This window comes from Pelophylax lessonae, assembly GCF_965119305.1.
Source record: "Pelophylax lessonae genome assembly, chromosome: 2".
NCBI classification, from domain to species: domain Eukaryota; kingdom Metazoa; phylum Chordata; class Amphibia; order Anura; family Ranidae; genus Pelophylax; species Pelophylax lessonae.
Window position 1 is genome coordinate 267,695,477 of NC_138769.1, and position 14,421 is coordinate 267,709,897.

The 14,421-nt window shown below is 46.4% G+C and overlaps 1 protein-coding gene across 1 annotated transcript in view; it reads left to right on the forward strand.

The window, feature by feature from the left end:
* PIK3C2B (phosphatidylinositol-4-phosphate 3-kinase catalytic subunit type 2 beta) overlaps positions 1 to 14,421 on the forward strand; it is an 858,553-nt gene that overhangs the window by 713,321 nt on the left and 130,811 nt on the right. The window lies entirely within an intron of this gene.

Below are 14,421 nucleotides of genomic sequence, written 5' to 3' on the forward strand. Positions count from 1 at the left end.
AGGCTAATCTAGGTATTCAAACATTTTCTGACCATTTACCAGTGTCTATCCCAGAGGCGTAGCTAGAACCTTCAGGGCCCCGGTGCAAGAAACCATGAAGGGCCCCCACAGACCCCTGGCCGGGGCCCTTCCCTTCAAGCCTGGGGATCTTCCCACTGATCCTGGGGCCCTTTACTCACGTTGCGGGGCCCTTTCACAAGTTCTGCAGTGTGCCCCCTTTCTTCCATTTTGGAGCCTCCCCACGGGGGTGGAATGCCAGGGCCTGGTCGAAGTGTGACCTTTGTGATCCTGGAAGTTCACCCACTGGTGTCAGTAGTTTTTATTTTTTTTGGTATTTTAATTGTATTATTTTTTATCATTTTATTTTATATTTTTACAATGTCACTGACTATGACTGTCCATTCAGAAAAGGAAGGAGCTGGTAAATTACATATTTACCGACCCTATCTGGTTCTCTATTGTGACACGTCCCCTGCAGCAGCTGGCAGGAGAAGGAAGGGAGCACAAGGGGGGGGGGGTGCAGCACAGTGGGGGGGGGGGGGGGGGCAGGGGAGCACACAGGGGTCCAGAGACAGCAGAACACAAGTGAACTGGATAGGAGGGGCGGCGGGGGCAGCATGCAGGGGAATCAATCTCCTTCCTTTTCCTCCTGCAGCTACAGGAGGAAAAAGGAGGACAGTGATTTCTCTACATGCTGCCCCTGCCGTCCCTCCTATCCAGGTGTACAGGGGAGCCACACAGGCCCCCTGGAGCATGGGGCCCGGTTGCAATCGCAACCCCTGTAGTTACGCCCCTGGTCTATCCATTTGCGCACACTTGAAAGCCCCAAAAAGCTATGCACTTGGAGATTAAACCCTTCCCTATTAACTGACACTGCCAGCCTAAACCGCATCACAGACACAATTAAAACCTACTTTCTGTATCGTTCATTGACAGACGCAGTTCCATATCTTCTTGACCATTGGGTTATGCTGCCCCCTATAGGAGTAGGATACTAGGCAGCAAAAGCTATCACAATGGGGCTGTCCCTGCATTCATAACCCCACACACTCTGCTACAGTTTCTTTCTGCCTAGTTTAGGAGTACTTAGTTCCCTGCTGGGACTTCGGTCTTAGCTGTTATTTTTTTTAAACCTTTTTTTTTTTTTGCTTTATTCTTTTAGTCGACTGGGTTTCGGACTGGATATTCTAGGTCCTTAAGGTTTCCCAGCCTGGCCAGCGAGCATAAGCAGGTTATAGTCCAGCACTAAGCTTTACCACGACAGAGCCCCGTTGGACGGGGGCGAGCCCACAAGTGGACCGTCTCGCTGGGACGCTAACGACCTGGAATACCCTGAGTCGCAGCGTACCCCTTGGCTGGCAGCACCCCCATCACGGGTAGGAGGTAGTCTGTTCAGAGCGGCGCCCACCTGATATTGTGATATGGTGAGTAAGTGTCCCCCCAATTCTTTGGCGGTCTCGGGGTGGACGTGGGCCCCCTCTTTGGAATAGTCGGACCCTCGGTTCCCCTGGCCTCTCGGGTATCCCTCGGTTCCCCTGGCCTCTCGGGTATACCAGGCCCCCCCTCAGCTGTTCCCCCCCTCCCATATAAGGTTCCTACCTCTGGGGGGCGGATATACTGCGGCCGCCGCGGCGGTGCTGCGGGGGGGGGGGGTTGCGTTCTTCTGGTGGGGTCCCGATGCCTTTGTCTGCTGCCCCCCCCCCGGTCCTGGAGAACGCATGGCGCGCCGCAGGGGCTGACATTTTGCTGTAGACTTGCCCTGCATTAATGTCAGAATCCTTCATTGTAATACATGGGCAGCCATTTTATAAATCTTCCCCTTAGGAATGCATGGGACGGCCATTTTCTTGTAGTCCACAGTGCTGAACAGCATAGGCAGACACTAGACACTCTAGGCATGACCCAGGTACTTTTCACTTCCTGTGTCAGATCGTTCTTTCTGCCGTACAGATCGTTCCTGCAAGTCTCCTGATCAGTTTGGTAACGTTTTTTGGAGTCTCTTGTGGGTTTTCTCACACACTACTAACAAACTGTGTTAGGCTGGAACTTGCTGTACCGACAGTGCAGCGGTGCAATCGCGTTTTTGCGCCTTTTTTAAAGTGACACTACATCTTTTTAAAATCGTTGCAAATGCAGTCCCAGGACAAAATTTCACCTACAGACCCCCTCAGTAACCTTCTAGGTCGCAGCCCCTGTCAGCTTTTACAGCAGTTTTGGAAAGCCTGGTGTCAAAAGTGGATTTAGTGTTAAAAAGTAACGCTTGCTATAAGCGCCCTTTGCCTTCGCCTTCCTCTGCAGTATCTTCAGATTCGGAGGCAGATATGGCCGCCACAGACGCACCCCACCCTGGTGGCTCTGTGTCATCGCAGTCTGATGGCGAAGAGGACATGTCCTCATTAGTGGCTGCGCGGGAAAGTGCATTGGTGGAAGCATTTATAGTTTCCGTGCGAGAAACTTTAAAAATGGCAGATGAGTCTACAGGGTCAGGAACGCAGGTGTCTTTTGGCACCCGCAAATCCCAGAAAACAGAAAGTGTTCCCCTGTCCAGAACTTTTTGACAATATTGTCAATGAACAGTGGGGGCGCATCAAGCATATGCTAGTGGTGCCCAAGCATATTAAACAATGTTATCTCTTTGCGGATAAGGTTTCCACGCGGTGGACCGTGCCACCAAAGGTGGATCATCCAGTTTCCAAACTGAATAAATCTACTGTGGTCCCGATGGAAGAATCCCCGGCCTCTGCAGAGCCCGTTGATAGACGGATTGAGTCTCTGTCCCGCCATTTTCATTTGTTAGTGGGCTCAGTATTGAAACCAATTTTTGTGACCACCCTAGTGTCTCAGACTGTCACTGAATAAGTGAAGTAACTTAAAGGTGTCTTGGAAACGGAACAGCTCTCCCCAGGGCTGATTGAGTTCATGGATCAAATGGCTCAACCCCTGCTGTAAATACAGTATCTAACAAAAGTGAGAACACCCCTCAAATTTTTGTAAATATTTTATTATATCTTTTCATGTGACAACACTGCAGAAATGACACTTTGCTACAATGTAAAGTAGTGAGTGTACAGCTTATTTAACAGTGTAAATTTGCTGTCCCCTCAAAATAACTGAACATACAGCCATTAATGCCTAAACTACTGGCAACAAAAGTGAGTACACCCCTAAGTGAAAATGTCCAAATTGGGCCCAAAGTGTCAATATTTTGTGTGGCCACCATTATTTTCCAGCACTGCCTTAACCCTCTTGGGCATGGAGTTAACCAGAGCTTCACAGGTTGCCACTGGAGTCCTTTTCCACTCCTCCATGAAGACATCATGGAGCTGGTGGATGTTACAGACCTTGCGCTCCTCCACCATCTGTTTGAGGATGCCCCACAGATGCTCAATAGGGTTTAGGTGTGGAGACATGCTTGGCCGGTCCATCACCTTTACCCTCAGCTTCTGTAACAATGCAGTGGTCGTCTTGCAGGTGTGTTAGGTGCCGTTATTATGTTGGAATAATGCCCTGCAGCCTAGTCTCCGAAGGAAGGGGATCATGCTCTGCTTCAGTATGTCACAATACATGTTGGCATTCATCGTTCCCTCAATGAACTGTAGCTTTACCAGTGTTGGCAGCACTCATGCAGCCCCAGACCATGACACTCCCACCACCATGCTTGACTGTAGGCAAGACACACTTGTCTTTGTACTCCTCACCTGGTTACCGCTACACACGCTTGACACCATCTCAACCAAATAAGTTAATCTTGGTCTCATCAGACCACAGGACATGATTCCAGTAATCCATGTCCTTAGTCTGCTTGTCTTCAGCAAACTGTTTGCAGGCTTTCTTGTGCATCATGTTTAGAAGAGGCTTCCTTCTGGGACGACAGCCATGCAGATCAATTTGATGCAGTGTGCGGCGTATGGTCTGAGCACTGACAGCCTGACCCCTTCAACCTCTGCAACAATGCTTGTAGCACTCCTACATCTATTTCCCAAAGACAACCTCTGGATATGACACTAACCACGTGCACTCAACCTCTTTGGTCGACCATGGGGAGGCATGCTCTGAGTCGAACCTGTGCTGTTAAACCTCTGTACGGTCTTGGCCACCGTGCTGCAGCTCAGTATCAGGGTCTTGGCAATCTTCTTAAAGCCTAGATCATCTTTATGTAGAGCAACAATTCTTTTTTTCAAATCCTTAGAAAGGTGTTTGCCATGAGGTGCCATGTTGAACTTCCAGTGACCAGTATGAGAGAGTAAGAGCGATATCACCAAATTTAACCCACCTGCTCCCTATTTACACCTGAGATCTTGTAACACTAACGACCGGGAAGGAAAAATGGCTAATTGGGCCCAATTTGGACATATTCGCTTAGGGGTGTACTTACTTTTGTTACTTTTGCCAGCAGTTTGGACATTAATGGCTGTGTGTTGAGTTATTTTGAGGGGACAGCAAATTTACAGTGCTATACAAGCTGTACACTCACTACTTTACATCGTAGCAAAGTGTGATTTCTTCAGTGTTGTCACATCAAAAGATATAATAAAATATTTACAAAAATGTAAGGGGTTTACTCACTTTCGTGAGATATTGTATGTGATGTGTCGTTGGATGCGGCCTTCCTGGTGGCCAGGGTGTCTGCTATGGGGATTGCTATTAGACGCATGGTGTGGTTAAAAAGTTGGTCTGCGGACCAGGCTTCCAAAAAGGCTCTTTCTGACCTTTTCTGGGAGAGAGGTTGTTTGGATTTGGATTTTGGATGAGTTGATCAAAGGCCTTACGGATGGGAAGAGTACTTCTCCCTCAATCCTATTTGCGCAAGGCACCATGTACTAGACAGGGGCCTTCTTTTACTGCTCATAGGCGGCTTTTTCGTACCTCTGGGTCGCAAGCAAAAGAAAAGTCATTCAGGTCTTCTGGGAGTTTCAAGAAGTAGAACAATTCTCCTGCGCTCAAGTGAAAAATAGGCCAGAGGGAAGAGGAATACTTCAGACTTGAGTGGACAAAGCTTGCGGTCTTGCTGCCCCTTCAGGATCAAGGGTAACCCGAAACCAACTATGGAACAACAAAAGAAGAAAAAAGGGGCGCACCGACCTAGTGCATTACCTCTAAAAATTTTGATAAAAATGTTAAAAAGTATACATTATACTCACAAAGCAGGTTTCAAGAAGACATGATTAGGTAAATCCGGATCTGCAGACAATATTCTCCTCTGCATGAAGGAGCGCCCTCACCCGATTCCGGGGTGGGGGAATGTTTCGCTTTTTTCCGGAACCATGGTCTTTCTTGTTTCAGGACAAATGGGTTCACAAACTGATCTAATCAGGGTACAAGATCGAATTCCGGTCTCGACATTCGGACAGGTTCTTCCTGTTCAATCTGCACCTATCTCCAGACCGTTTAAGGGATCTCCGAGAGGTGGTACAAGATCTGCTGTCGCAAAGGGTGATTGTTCCGGTTCCCTCTCAGGAATGTTTTCAGGGGTTTTATTCAAACCTGTTTACTGTGCCCAGGAAGGAAGGCAAAGTGCGTCAAATCCTGGACCTCAAGGCTTTGAACTGCTTTGTGCAGGTATAGAGGTTTCGAATAGATTCCATTCGCACGGTAGTGGCGCCCCTACACCAGGGAGACTTTTTCGCCTCCATATATATCAAGGACACATATCTACACATCCCAATCTATGCTGGACACCACCGTTTTCTCTGCTTCACTATAGGAGAGGAGCATTATCAATTTGTGGCGTTACACTTTGGTCTCGCCTCCGCTCCCAGGGTCTTTACCAAGGTGCTGGCTCCAGTGTTGGCATTACTGCGCCAACGGGGGATTTCGGTAACAGGATACCTGGACAATCTCCTGTTGAGGGCAAACTCTCACTCAGCCCTGTTGAACGAATTGTCGATCACTGTCTGAACACTGCGAGAGTTCGGTTGGAACATCAATTTCAAAAAATCTGCCCTGATACCTTCAATGAGATTGGATTATCTGGGCTGGACTCTGGACTCCGCTTTGGCGAGGGTCTTTCTTGCCTCGAACAAATTGCAAAAATTGCAGGGAATAATCCAGTTGTTGTTAGCAAACAATCTGTCCTCTCTGCAGACTTGCATGCGGGCCTTGGTGGCATCAAACTTTGAGGAGGTTTTGTTTGCTCAGTTTCACACAAGACCTTTACAAAAAGAGATTATAGTAAAATGGAACAAGGATTCAAAATCTTTGGATATTTTGATTCAGTTGAGTCACAAGTCTGCGCTTCTGTGGTGGCTTCATGTGTCAGCACTTCACCAAGGCAAGTCTTCCTGCTACTGTATTGGACGGTGGTAACTGCAGACGCCAGCCTGTTAGGCTGAGGAAACTCTGCGCCCAGGGATCCTGGATGGTGGAAGAGTCCAAGCTACCGATAAATATCTTGGAGCTCAGAGCATTAAAGCTTTGCCTGAGTCATTGGATGGCTTGTCTGTAAGGTTGCCCGATCCGGATTCAATTGGACAATGTCACGGCTGTGGCATACATCAATCATCAAGGGGTCGGCCCAGGAGGTGGCCGAGATTCTGGATTGGGTGGAGAAGTTTGTCCCAGCTCTCTTTGCTGTGCACATCCCGGGTGTGGAGAACTGACAGGCGGATTACCTGAGTCGTCAGGTGTTGAATCAGGGGGAGTGGTCCCAGTGGGTGACACCTGATGTCGACTTGTTTGCTTCTCGACTCAACAAGAGGGTTTACAGGTTTGTGGCCAGGTCAAGGAATCCTTTTGCCAATGCCGTAGACGCACTGGTGGCTCCTTGGGGTCAGTATCGGCTGATCTATGCGTTCCCTGCACTGAAACTTCTGCCGAAGCTGCTGCGCAGAATAGAGGTGGAAGGGATTCTGGTCATTTTGGTGGCCCCAGACTGGCCTCGCCAGTCTTGGTATGCAGACCTGGTAAGGTTGATCGCTGATTCTCCTTGGAGAGTTCCTCTCAGGGAGGATCTGCTGTCTCAAGGGCCGATCTTCCATCCTGCTTTACAGTCGCTGGCTTTAACGGTGTGACATTTGAAAGCCAGGTATTGAGGGATAGAGGTCTTTCTGACTCTGTGATTCCTACACCATTGAAGGCCCGGAAATCTACTTCCAGGAAGATCTGTCATCGTACGCGGAAATCATACATTTCATGGTGTGAATCGTGTAAAGTGCACCCTCACTTGTTTTCGGTAGCTAAGGTTTTGACTTTTCTTCAAAAAGGGGTTGAACAGCGTTTGGCCTTGGGCACTATCAAAGGCCAAGTGATGGCTTTGGCTGTGTTTTTTCCAATGTCCTCTAGCTACACATGCCCTGATTCACACTTTTACTTAGGGGGTGCGTCATATTGCGCATCCGAGGCAATCACTGTTACCTCCGTGGGATCTGAATTTGGTGTTATCGGTTCTTCAAAAACCTCCTTTTGAGAACACTAGGGAGATTCCCCTGCTTACATTATCTCAGAAGGTTGCCTTTTTGGTGGCTATCACTTCTGCCCACAGGGTGTCTGAATTGGTGGCGTTGTCTTGCCATTCACTTTACCTGGTGGTCCACAGAGATAAAGTGGTACTTCGACCTAATCAGTAATTTCTTCCTAAGGTGGTTTCTGATTTTCATTTGAATGAAGACATTGTGCTGCCTTCACTCTGTCCTAAGCCCAAGCATCCCAAGAAAATTGCTTTGCGTTCTTTGGATGTGCTTTGGGCAATGAGTTTATCTGGCGGCTACTGAATCTTTCTGGAAGTCAGACTCTCTTTTTGTCCTTACCAAAGGACCTTGTAAAGGAATGGCTGTGTCTGCTGTGCCAATATCCAGATGGGTCAGGCAGACGGTGGTTCAAGCTTATTCACTAAAGGGTCAGGTTCCTCCTTTCCCGGTGAAGGCACATTCTACTAGAGGGCTGAGTGCCTCTTGGGCTTTTTGCCATCAGGCATCAGTGATGCAAGTTTGCAAGGCAGCAATTTGGTCGTCGGTGCACACGTTCACAAAATTCTACAAGGTAGATGTATTGGCATTTTCGGATGCCTCTTTTGGCCGCAAGGTTTTGCAGGCTGCTGTCTAAAGGTAACTTTTTTTTTTCTCTTTGAGGGTGTATATTTTTTTTAGATGAGCTTCAGTTGTTCCTGGTTGAGCTCCTCGTTACCTGGTTGGCTATGTTTAGCCTGGGGAAATTGCGTTGTTCTTTGCATTATATTTTCCCACCCCTCTTGCTAATACTGCTTTGGGACTTCCCAACGGTCAAGAAGATATGAAGCTGCGTCTGTCAATGAACGATAGAGAAAATTGGATTTTTTACTTACTGAAAAATCCTTTTCTCTGAAGTTCATTGACAGACGCAGCACCCGCCCCTCTAATTATGAGTGGAATGGGGTTGTTGTTTTCTAAACACTGCTTGCAACGAAACTGAGGGCTGTAGCAGAGTGTGTGGGGTTATGCCTGCGGGAACAGCCCCATAGGTGCGGTGAAAGCTTTTTCCTGCCTAGTGTCCTACTTCTATAGGGGGCAGTATAACCCAATGTTCAAGAAGATATGAAGCTGCGTCTGTCAATGAACTTCAGAGAAAAGGATTTTATGGTAAGTAAAAAATCTATTTTTTTTGGAAAACTCTGAAGAAATTTTAACTTTAACAGTATGGGAAGCCCATAAAATTGTAATACAAGGGGGACTGCTCAGCTTAGCTTCACACCGCAAAAAAACACTGAAAAAGCAATCTCTGCCCTGGCAACGAAGATTGCCAAATTTGAAGCCCAACATAAATGCTCAGTAGCGGTCCAGTCCGCAAAATAACTTCTTGAACCCCATAGAGAATTGCAAACTACATTGGAACTAAAAGCCAAGTGTATTTTGTTCTTGGAAAAAAAGGTTTCTTTTATGAACATGGGAACAAAAGCATCAGATTCCTTGCCAGGGCCTTACAAGGGATTTGGACCTCATCCCACATTCATAAGATCAAAACCTCAGACAACAGACTAACACAAGACACGACCCACATAGCAGCAGAATTCCATACTTATTATACCAAGTTAAACAATCTTCCTTCTCCACACAGACCACAAACCTTGCGCTGATCCAGAGCCCAGATATTTTAGAAGAGGAAGACTCTCCGATATTAGAGACACAGATCATCCGCGAAGAACTCTCATTCGCTATCAAAACCCTGAAAACTGGCAAAAGTCCGGGCCCTGATGGTTTCACGGCCCACTACTATAAATTATTTTTGACTTTAGTTTTAGATCCTCTGGTAAATGCCCTAAATTGCCTTAATGAACCATGGCCTATTCCACCCACATATAACGGTAATACCCAAACCAGGCAAAGATCCTAATGATTGCTCAAGCTACAGGCCCATTTCTTTATTAAACCTTGATTTAAAATGTACTGGCCAAAATCTTAGCAACAAGCATACGCCATTTTCTCCCAAAACCCATTGGTCTTGACCAAGCTGGCTTTATGCTGGGAAGGTAAGCGAGAGATAACGTGATCAAAACTCCTAATATGATACATCTTACGCGTAGAAAGTCGATCAAGGGTCTTCAACTGTCCACAGATGCAGAGAAGGCCTTTGATAGGCTAGCATTGGATTATATGATGGCACTATGTGCCCACGTTGGCCTTCAATCCCACATCCTTACATGGATCACATCCTTGTATCAAAACCCCTCGGCGAAAATAAAAATAAATGGAACTCTGTCGGAAACAGTGGTGATTAAAAACAGTACGAGACAGGGATGCCACTGTCCCTGATTCTATTCACTCCCACATTAGAACCGTTCATTGGCATTATAAACGACAATGCCTCTATTAAAGGATTTGAGATCCTACAAAATTGCAGCATACGTTGATGATTTCTTTTTTTCATCACCCACCCACACACCTCTATCCCCAACTTACTGAATGAATTTCTGATATTTGGCTATGTGTTTAATTTAAAGATCAATTATAAGAAATCTGAAGCTCCTAACATTTCCATCCCACAAGCAATTCTAGGGAAAATGCAAGAAAACTGCCCCTTTACATGGGTGTCTAGTGCACCTAAATACCTAGGAGTCTTGTTACCACCTAACCTAACAGACCTCTTCCAACTCAATTTTAAACCGCTTCTTAACAACCTCACCCAAAAAAAACTGGATGGCAAAACCCTTTTCTTGGTTTGGCTGAGCCACAGTGATCAAGATGACCATACTACCAAAAGTTCTTTATCTATTTCATAACTTACCCATAGCTCTACCTTGCAATTTCTTCAAACAATTACAATACATAGTCTGAGAATTTATATGGTCCAGAAAAAGATCACGCATTAGCCTACACCTGCTAACTAAAATAAAAATTGAGGGGAGCATTGGACTGCTCAACTTTGTTCAGTACTACAATGCAACTCATATGGTCAGAATACTTGATTGGAATTGCCATGAGGCCAATAAGGTTTGGGTAGGCCTAGAGAAACTATCATCAGAAATCCCCCCTTCGCTTCCTCCCCTGGATTCCCTGGGTAAAATGCTCAAACCTTCTCAAATCACACCCTTTGATCAGGGTGATGTTGAAAGTTTTCCATAGCCTAACTAAAACTAGAAAAATCTCTACATCCCCCAGACCTTTGACCCCACTTTAAGAAAAGAAAGAAAATTGCACTCAAATAATAACTGAATGAAATCACCCATATCACTTTAAAAGTATTTCAATGCTTCTCGGGTAGATAGCTCTAACATCAGCAAAATACAGATACCCCCAGCTACATGAAAACCTCTCTCTCATGTGGAGTGCTAACAGGCCACATCCTAGGCGTTTCATCCTGAGGTCATCAGGGGCACTGGGAACAAGCAATCCCAAGGGAGGAATAAAATGACAAGGTGTCCAGTAGCTGTAGAACTATCTCTTACAAAGAGCTACCGCCAAATATGTTGGAACATATTCAGCCGATGATTAAAAACAACACATGTTAAATAATATATAAATGATTTCTAAACAAATCCACATCACTAAATATATAAAAATACTAATAAAACTATACAATAAAATTGCATAAATTGAAATATATGCAAAAGTTACATGTAAATTACACTTGCCAGGTAAACCAGGATGTGACTCAAATGCAGTAAAGACCACTGTATACTAATAAAAACAACTATGGTATACAAAAAGAGAACCTCCTCTATTGCTGCATTCCTAACATAAAACAATTCAAATCCAAATTGACATTAGGACTATTGGCAAGCAGTTATAAAGGTTTGCTTTATAAATCCAAAGAGTTTCTCTTTTAAAATTATGCTTTTTAATGTTCTTACCTCATCTGCGTTTAGCTGTTTTTTCTATTCCCCAAAATTTCAGACCACAGGGGTCCCTATTGTGATATGTACAGAAATGTTTTTACACATAATGGCACCTGAAACCTCTCTGAAGATTATAATTGTGCTTCCTAATGCAGGTGGTTAGTTTTCTAGTAGTAGTAGTAGATATATGGTGTTGTGAGATGATTGAGTGTTCAGCTAGCAACTGTTTGAAAGTTTACTGGTTATATATCTTGTTTGAATTCATTTTACACATTTTGAGAAATTTGAGGTTGCGTTTATTGTCACTTTATATTCTAGCTGTTCTGCCACTGGGCACTCCAATTAATACACCACCCCTTTCGTGTCACAGGACATGAGTTGTTCAACTCCACTTTTTTGTTACTATTCCTCAAGATGAAGTCATTCGTAACCATTTTTCATGCCAAACAACCACAGGTATACAATATAAACATACAAAAATATAAATATACAATACAAAAGGTTGACAGACATGTTCTGCTCCTTAGTGGATGGTCTATAACATTCTTTGTCAAAATATTGCTCAAAGAGGTGCCCCCCTGTAGATTATACATGGTCCTCTAGGGAGGCAGTGGATCTAAATGTTTGTTTTTTTTTAAAATGCCCCAATGTTTTTTCAAAATCTTTTTGACTTTCCTGTTATGTATATTATAATCCAAAGCTATAGCAAACTCCTCATCATTGGGTATATCTCTTGAGACCTTTCTTTTTTTTTACATGATCTGGTCCCTGTCCAGTCTATACTCCCAATATTGTCAGAATCCTGCTTCCTTCCTTCTGTGGAAAGCTCCAGGCAGTGTGTGCGCTCCCAAGAGTTCAGCACTATTCAACTTTCTCCTCTCCACCTCCAGACTGCTTGTTTTTTCACTGTTCTTCTCTGTGAGAGATGGAGCAGTGAGACAAGCAGCAGCTGCAGAACGTCGGCCATGCCATTCTCAGACGTTCAGAGCAGTGCAGGGAAGCCACTGAAGGATGTTTACTGCTTGTGTATGATTGTACAGTAAAGAATTGTTGCGCAGTAACTAGCATAAATGACCATACTGTCATGTGCCTCTGTTTACGGATGACAGCGTGATGTGACATTGCCATAGAAACTGAGGCATGTGACAGGCGTGCATGTTCCAGCTTGTGGCTCAGAACTACACCTGTTCGAAAGAGCTGAAGGAGGAGAAAATGAGTGGGCAGATTGCTCCAAATTTAACTACCACCTCTAAACATTCAAATGCAGAGGGAACTGTTACTTGGCTCTAACCAAAACTTGGAATGCGGGCACAGCACAAACTGAACAACAGCAGCAAGATAGAAAAGCTTTGCCACAGTGAGAGTTGTTAATACTATTTAAATATACTATCCAGGGGCATAATTATAAGGATCGCAGGGGTCGCCATGGTGACCCTGCCCCGTGCTGCAGGGGGCCCATGTAGCTCCCCTGTCACACTTGTCTACACCTGTGCCTGAGCCGCAGTCAGGGAGGCGGTCCTAGGTAAGGATGATTATTTGTGAACATTGTGGATACAGCTGCTAGCACCAGGCTGGATAAGAGGTCCAGCGGGGCGACATATAGGAGAACCAATCTCCTCAATTATCCTCCTTGCTTCTGCAGGGTTTTCAGTGGCTGCAGGAGTGGGATCGGTTCTCCTAAATGCCGCCCCACCAGCCCTCCTATCCAGCCTGGTGCTAGCTGTATCCTTATTGTTCACAAGTAGTCATCCATACCTAGGACCGCCTCCCAGCTCTGTCCCCCGACTCCGGTTTCTTGTTTTAAGGCTGTTGCTGCTGCTGGGCACAGTAGGAAAAATGATCTCTGCCCCCCCGAGGCCGCCCCCGCCCAGTAAGATACAAACCCATATCTGCCGCAGCAGAATGTAATGGAATACACTGCCCAGTGAGTATAGTGCTCCAGGTGTCCTACTGTCTGTCACTCTGCTCCCCCCGTCCTGTACTGCTCCTCTCCTGTTATGCTATCCCTCCTTAACTGCCCTCCACTGCCCCCTCCCATCACACTGTCCCCTTATACTGCCTCCTCCTGGCACACTGTCCCCCCCCATAGTGCCCCCCTCCCATAATACTTTTCCCCCCCATACTGTCCTCCATTGCCCTCCTCCCATCACGCTGCCCCCCCCATACTGCCCTCCACTGCCCCCCTCCTATAATACTTCCCCCCATACTGCCCCTTCCTGGCACACTGTCCCCCCCCCCCATACTGCCCTCCACTGCCCCCTCCCAACACACTGTCTCCCTCACGTCACACTGCCCCCTATACTGCCCTCCACTACCCCCTCCCATCACATTGTCCCCGCATACTGCCCCCTCCTGGCACACTGTCCACTCCATACTGCCCTCCACTGCCCCCCTTCCATCATACCGTCCCCCCATACTGCCCCCTCTTGGCACACTGCCCCCCTCCCATCACGCTGTCCCCCCTTACTGCCCTCCACTGCCCCCTCCCATCATGCTGCCCCCCCAACTGCCCTCCACTGCCCCCTCCCATGACACTGCCCCCTCCCATCATGCTGCCCCCCCCCCACTGCCCTCCTCCCATCATGCTGTCCCCCCTCCTGTCACACTGCCTCCCCATTCTACCCTCCACTGCCCCCACCCAAACATGCTGTGCCCCCATACTACCCCCTCTTGTCACACTGCCCCCTCATACTGCCCTCCACTGCCCCCCCCCACTGTCTCCCATCCTGTCACACTGCCCAGGTACCCTTCTTAGATGGGGTGGCTAGCTACATTTGTTTTCTTGTTTAGAATTTTTTTATTTTCATCTGGTGATCTGGCCAGTAAGCCTGTTATTTTTCAACAGAACAAGCTATCCTGCAGCTGTAACAGAGGGACATGACAAACCATCTTCCACTGACAGGGGTGCTTACAATGATCAGCTTTTATTTTTATATTTATGTATTTTAATTTATGTAAAACCTTTATCGTAAAAGGAAAAAAAAATGTTTTACTTTAACTGTTTATAAAGTGTTTGCTGGAGTTTGGCTTCAGTTTGTCAGTGACAAACTAACTTTAACACTAACCCCCCTCCCTGCTGAAGGTGCCCCCTGTGCTCCCTCATCCAGATTGAGGCACTCTAATACAGAAGGTGTTACTGTGTGTTGCAGGTTTGGTGGGAGGATGGTGGTGGAGAA